The sequence below is a fragment of the Eretmochelys imbricata genome, chromosome 4 (assembly GCF_965152235.1).
Source record: "Eretmochelys imbricata isolate rEreImb1 chromosome 4, rEreImb1.hap1, whole genome shotgun sequence".
NCBI lineage: Eukaryota > Metazoa > Chordata > Testudines > Cheloniidae > Eretmochelys > Eretmochelys imbricata.
In genome coordinates, this window is record NC_135575.1 from 54,097,538 (window position 1) to 54,104,809 (window position 7,272).

The 7,272-nt window shown below is 49.6% G+C and overlaps 1 protein-coding gene across 6 annotated transcripts in view; it reads right to left on the reverse strand.

Moving 5' to 3' along the window:
* ELF2 (E74 like ETS transcription factor 2) overlaps positions 1–7,186 on the reverse strand; it is a 63,278-nt gene extending 56,092 nt beyond the window's left edge. For 3 of the 6 annotated variants that reach the window (XM_077815236.1, XM_077815238.1, XM_077815239.1), the window contains exon 1: positions 6,091–6,233. The gene's annotated coding sequence lies outside the window, so the exon portion shown is untranslated. The other 3 variants (XM_077815241.1, XM_077815237.1, XM_077815240.1) reach the window with 3 other exon arrangements.
* Between the last annotated feature and the right edge of the window lie 86 nt (positions 7,187–7,272).

The following is a 7,272-nucleotide window of genomic DNA, read 5'->3' on the forward strand; positions in this document are numbered from 1 at the left end:
TGGGTAAAAGTACTCAAAACTTTCTAAGGAACTTTATATTAACAGTTTGCCTTCTTTGAGACAGGAGGCAATAAAGAGCCCACACATTCCATCTCCTCTATTACTGACCACTCAGTCTGAGACTACAGCTATGGAGATGCCAAATTGGGAGCATAAGATTAAAGGCTAGATCATTTTCTTAGAATGATTCTCAATCTTTTCAATCCCAGGACCCTCCTCATCTAGCCATAATTCCACTTCCCACTTAACAATATGGGGAAAGCAAGGTGATTGCAATGCCCTAACACACGGGTCGGCAAACTTTTTGGCCCAAGGGCCACTTCGGGGTTGCAAAACGGTATGGAGGGCCAGGTAGGGAAGGCTGGGCTTTCCCAAACAGCCTGGCCCTTGCCCCCTATGTGCCCCCTCCCACTTCCTACCCCCTGGCTGCCCCCTCAGAACCCCCGACTTATCCAACGCCCCCCGCTCCTTGTCCCCTGGGACCCCCCTCCCCTAACTGCCCCCCAGACCCCACCCCCATCCAACCTCCCCCCCTCCTTGTCCCCGACCGACTCGACCCCCATCCACACCCCCGCCCCATGACAGGCCCCCCGGGACCTCCGTCCCATTTAACCCCCAATCCCCCCCCCCACTCCTTGTCCCCGACCACCCCCCCAGGACCCCTGTTCCTAACTGCCTCCAGGACCCCACCCCCTATCCAACCCCCCCCCCCGCTCCCTGTTCCCCGCCTTCTGGGGCCCCCCGACCCCACGGGACCCCACCCCTATCCAACCCCCCCCGCTCCCTGTCCCCCGCCTTCTGGGGCCCCCCGACCCCACGGGACCCCACCCCCTATCCAACCCCCCCCCCGCTCCCTGTCCCCCGCCTTCTGGGGCCCCCCGACCCCACCCCCTATCCAACCCCCCCCGCTCCCTGTCCCTCGCCTTCTGGGGCCCCCCAACCCCACCCCCTATCCAACCCCCCCCCCCGGCTCCCTATTCCCCCCTTCCGGGACCCCCAGACTCCACAGGACACCAACCCCCCATTCCCTGTCTCCTGACCACCCCCCTCCCCGAACCTCCACCCCATCCAATTGCCCCCTGACTGCCCCCCGGGACCTCCTTCCCCTTATCCAATCCCCACCCCCTTATCATGCCACTCAAAGCAGCAGAACAGGCTTATTGGAAAGCCTGGGAGGTGCGCGGGCGCAAGCCGTGCTGCTGGTGTTGCTACGAGGGAGGGGGACAACGAGGGAGGGAAGAATGGTCCCACGGGCCGTAGTCTGCCCACCTCTGCCCTAATACCTGTTCAAAACTCCAAGGCTGAGAACCCCCGCTTTAAAGGACAGGCTTCTACATAGAGGAGAACTCAGCCTATTCCTCTCTAGAGATCAGGCCCCTGGCTCTCATTCCCCAAGACTGAGAAGGTCACAAAAGCCAAACAAGGCCAAAGGCTCATGGCTCCATGAGGAAAAGAAGGTGCAGAAGGTTTATAAGACTCCAAAGAACCTCTAGAGATACAGTTCAGACAGGGTAAATGCTGGTCCAGGATAAAAATTGTGTTGAATTCAGACACAGTGCAGCCAGAAAGATAAGGCAAAGCTTAATTACTCCCTAGAGAAGTGTGTGTGCCAAAGCTTAAAGTGGAGTAAAAAGGGGAAAATCCATGCTAGAGTCTATGGGGAGGAAGATGACAAAACCACTGTAACTAGTATTAACAAAGGCACAACCGGCATCATCTCTTCAATCTTCCTGGTTTACAGAGTACCAGCAACACTGAAGCTCCCAGAGCCCTTGGCATCAAGAATACTAACATTGCGGGAGCAACAATGAGGCATCATCCCCTTGGTAACAGAAAGCAGCTCGGAGAGTGACTTGGTACCATGTCTTCTGTGACAGATAAGTAGAAATGGGGAGGGGAGAAACACCTGTTACCAGAGCCGTCCCTTGGGTAGGGCAAATATGGGCAACCACTCCAGGCCCCGTGCTTTGGGGGGCCCCGCAGGCCAGTGCGATTGGCTGGCATGCTCGGTCCCAGAAGAGACGAATCCATCACTTCTGCCCGGGGCCATGCACCCCCATTGGGATGGCCCTGCCTGTCGCACTGTACCTCTTCAGCTTCTCCCTCTTGCCATGAAATACTGAGTCTAGATGCCAAGAAACTGCGTTGGAGTTGCAAGTCCATTTAGCTGGGCTCAGCATCAAGGAGCTCCTGGCACTGACCTTTACACTCCTCATACACAAAGGCGAGACTGTGATCTTTGTTGCTTTTGGTGGTCCAAAAAACCACTTCTGGCAAGGAGATAAGTCTTCCAAGACTAAAGGCTACTTGTCACAGATGGTGTCAGATGCTAAGTACCAGACTTAGTCAACTAGGCCTATCTAGATATATTTATGGCCCACATCACTATAGTATCCGAGCATCTATCCACAGGAATTTGAGACAGCCCCAATAATATTTTGAATACTGTTGGAGAAGATAAGAAATTTAGCAAGTCTAAACACTAGTCTTCTCCCAGTCACTGAAGTCAATGAATCATCAGTGACCATCATCACTGGGTCACATGAAGCCCAAGGCTTTCAGTCTATCCTGGTAGCCATGATGCTATTTGGCAACAGACCACTAACAAGGCCCAATTAACCCAACAGAGCAGAAAAAAGAAAAAGGAGCATTAGAGGGATGGACCCTGAATGACACAGGTACTTCAAAACCGAGTTGTTGGGTTTAAAAACAAACACAAACCACACAATCTAGACAAAAACACTGCTTAGAAAGGCAGAAAAGGAACAGCAGCAGCAACAAATAAATTAAACAAGGGAAGCTTTAAGGATACTGAGCTGTGCTCAGACATCTACTTCTGCAGGAGACAGAAGGAACTTTGGGTAGTTGAAACATTAACATCTTTTATACCCAGAGTGTGGGAGATGGATTTTGATCGGTGCCCACATGGATGAAGTCAGCAGCAATGTAGTATACTACTTTTCAAAACAGCAGCAAAACTTCCACAGATGCAATTCACAGGATGGGGCAGTCAGCCAAGAAACTAAATTAGTTACAAATTCAGACCCAAATCCTGCACTGGGATCCACTATTCCAGACCCCCTGAAGAGTCTCTTTACCTGTAACAAGATTTCACATCTGCACAGGGGTCCAATTTAACAAATACAGTGGTTTCTGTATCCCAGCAAATTTTCACTATTACTCTCTGCTACACCTGCTATAATTAAAGTACTTATGAGAGATTTTTCCCCAGATGATATTCAAACTCTGGTTTAAAAAAAAATAAAATTGGCATTTGCAGATGAAAATTTGGATCATTGTCATTTGCTGTGAAATTCAGAGAATCATTACCCAGAAAGAGAAGATGTGTTGTCGCGTCATCAGCGCTGGGAGAGAGCTCTCCCAGCACTGTAAAAAAACCACCCCCACAAGGGGAGTAGCTCCCAGCACTGGTGCACTGTCTACACTGCCACTTTACAGCATTGAAATTTGCATCGCTCAGGGGGGTGTTTTTCACACCCCTAAGCAAGAAAGTCTCAGCACTGTAAAGTGGCAGTGTAGACAAGGCCTTAGATTCAGGCACAGATCTTCCGTTACAGCTGCTGAGCACCCACCACTACTGCTTAAGTTAAGGGATGCAATAGTGGTCTTCGCAGTCCCCAGTCCAAGGCCATCTGTCCTCTGAGTCAGTCCCTCAGTGAATTCAGAACAGCCCAATGAGTTGCCAAATTATACCAGTTGCCAGTTCCAACTTGCTAATACAAGAACTAAGAATCACCAAGGCAAAAAATCCTGGCCACATCCCCCACACCAGAAGCTCTACGCCACCAATGGATCCCCCTGCACTGGGGTAATCTTTCTGTGGCCAGTTACATAAGAACTGCCATACTGGATCAGACTACCAGTCTGTCTCATCTAGTAACCTGTCACCAACTGCGGCAAGTACTAGCACCTTCAGAGGAAGATGAGGAAACCCTACAGTGTAGGCAAAGAGTTTCCTCCAAAATCTCAGTAGTTAGAGGTCATCTCAAGCTGTGAACCATGAGGGTTTCTATCCCCTGTCAAACCTTTTTTTTGGTCAGTATTTACTATTATCACTGGATATTTTTGTTATCCATACAAATGACTAATCTCTTTCTTCATCGAATGCATCCGATGAAGTGAGCTGTAGCTCACGAAAGCTTATGCTCAAATAAATTTGTTAGTCTCTAAGGTGCCACAAGTACTCCTTTTCTTTTTGTGAATACAGACTAACACGGCTGCTACTCTGAAACTAATCTCTTTCTGAATCCTGCTAAACTCTTGGCCTCCATTATGTTGTGTGGCAGCAAGTTCCACAAGTTAATTATGTGAAGTTATTTCCTTTTAACTGTTTTGAATTTGCCACTTTTCAATTTCATTGAATGTCCCCTGGTTCTTACTTTCTTAGATAGATCTGAAGCTTTGATTCACCCTACCTTTTCTGTACTATTCATTATTTTGTATGCTTTTATCAAGTCCCTCATATCTCCTCTCTAAGGTAAATAATCCCAATCTTTTCCATTTATTTTCATAAGAGTTTTTCCATGCATCGACTAAACCTTTCTCTGACCCCCCCACTTCAGCAATATCCTTTTATGCTGATCTTAAGAGTTGTTTTTGCATCTGCAGTGTGGTACAAAATGGCCACATCATAGCATTTAGGCCTATATCGCTTAGAGCAAAAGAAATACTTGATTATTAGAATGTTGTTTCAAAGCTGTTTTCTTGCATTTCAGATGTCCACATACCAGAATATCACCTAAATTTGTGTCTGAATCCTGATTTCATGCCCTTTGTCTCGACTAATTATGATATCAGCATAGAACTTTGAGACTATGGGTGCATCAAGAAATACCTAATAACCATAGGTCTGATATTATGATCCAAATTTACTGTAGCACTGATAGCGGGAATACTAAATTTAAATTCTGAATAACTCAGCATACATTTAAGAAGTTGACTCTTAGATGGCACGACAAGGACATAATACAGTATATCCTCTGGAAAAAATTATTTCACCAAAATAAGGCTCTTTAGACTACTTTAAAAAGTTGTTGTTGCTGCTGTTCTTTGTAAAAGAGATAAAATAGTTAAATACTGTTTGTGGAGGACATGGTAGTGACTAGTCATAGGTAGGGAACAGGAAAGAAGAAATGAGGAATTAAATTATTTTAATGAAAACTTTAAAGGGACTAGTAAGTAAAAACAAATACAAAATTGATAGATCTTAATATATTTTACAAAATATTAATATATACAGTTATATATAAGCAAGAGTTCAAAAAGAACATAAATGGACAATCTTAGAAATGAGCCATGAAAGTTTAAAAATAACAATATTTAATTACTGTTACAATAAGAGAACGCGATTAGGAAAGGAAGGGTGGCAGAAAATAAATGTTTTTTAAAAGTAAACTTGGGAAAAGGCTACTAGCTAACCAGCCATCATAGAGCAAGCTAAGGCTGCCATCTTACTTAGCCCATCCTGTGTAAACAGGAGAACGTTTCTATAATATTTTTCTAATACCCTTTCAAGTTACTATGCAAACATGTAGATGTTCATATTTATCAATCTGAAGTTCTGCTTCTGGACTGGCAAGTAACATGAAGAAACATGGAATAGGTATTTTCATGAAAGTAGGAAACTAAACATACAAAGATTCCTGAGGCTATGTTTATACTGACAGCTAAGAACTGCCATCATGCCTGGCTGAGAATCTCCCCTCCCCTTCCAGGATATAAGCCCTCTGGTGATGACTCCCTAACATTTCTGTGTTTAGTAGGTCATCAACGACAGGACGGGAATCCCCATGAACAGCACCACCATAAAACCAAGCAAGACACATCAAAGAGCTAGAGCAGCATAGGAACTAAATCATAGGGAAAAACACAGACTAGATGGTCTCAGTTACGGCGCTCCTACCCTGGAAAACATTCGTGTGTGGACTGCAGGCTGATTCACGCTGCTGTTCTCAACAGAAGTGAAAAACACTTCCAAGCCACCAAGTCCTCGGCCCAGCACGCACGCACACACTCACTGTTTAAAAACTGACTCCCAGAACTAGTATCACACAATCCACAGCTACTCACAGCCACGAAGAAAGGCAAATGCGATTATCAAACCCCCTGCCTGAGTGACGGTTCCCCGAGGAGTTACACGCAACGCCGAGCAGGGAAGGGGGCGAGTAAATACACATGAAACTGAAAGTGCAGGCGGCTGCGGGGGAGGGGATGGTGTTGGTGTAACGCCGACAGCTCATTCGCCAAGGACCGATTCAAACTGCTCCATTTCAGTCCGCTCGGCTGCAAAGCAACACGATGGCCTCAGTCAACCCCAGCACGGAGCGGGCAGGCTGTTGCCTTGCAGATCACTCCGGCTCTCCGGAGACGTCTCCCTCGAGCCTGTTTGTTTGCATAGCACCAAACTGCGCGAGTGAGAGCGGGGCAAGTTCCCCCCGCCAGCGCCTGACTGCCCTTCCGCGGTGGTAAATACCTACAGCACCTGCCCCCTTCCCGCCCCCCCCCCCCCGTCTCCTATTGCTCCGGCTGAGGGTGGAAGCCGCGCCGCTGTCCGCGGGGGCGCTGCCCAGGCAAGTCCTTGTTCCTGCCCAGGACACACGTCCGTAGTGGGGGGGAATTTACCGAAGCCTCCGGATAAACAGCGGCGGGGCTAAGCACATCCCAGCCTCCCCCCGGGGAGGGCGAGGTAACATCCCAGCCCCGCTGGAGAGGGCCACAGCGAGACCGCGCCGGGAACCGGCTGGGCGCAGGCAGACACCAATCGGCCACCTGAACCGGCCCCTCCATCCCGCCCACCATCAGCCCGCTCCGGCCCGCCACGCAGAGCGGGGGAGAAGGACTCGCCCGCCCGCACCCAGGCCGGACTCACCCCGAGTCGCTGCTGCCAGGGTCGCTGTCGCCAGAGGAGCGGAGCGGAGGTGGCAGGGTCCGGCCCCCTGGCGCACACGGGGAGGAGGCGGCGACGGCAGCAACACCCCTTCTCGCCTACCTCGTTTGTGTGTCGGGGCAGGCGTCGCGTCACCCTGTCTCCCCTAGGCCGAGAACCCGCAGCCGCCCGGAGACTGAGAGCCGGGGCCTCCCCAGCAGTAGCAGCCGCCCCGGGGGGTGGGAGGGGGCTTGGCCAGTGTAACAGCAGAACCTGCCCTGCCTCAGAACGTGCCCCGTTCCCTTCTGCACATGCTCGCACGCCGGACGGGGCCCCAGTGGGCATGCGCACAGCCTCCGCACATGCCCACTGGCGACGTGAGGCTG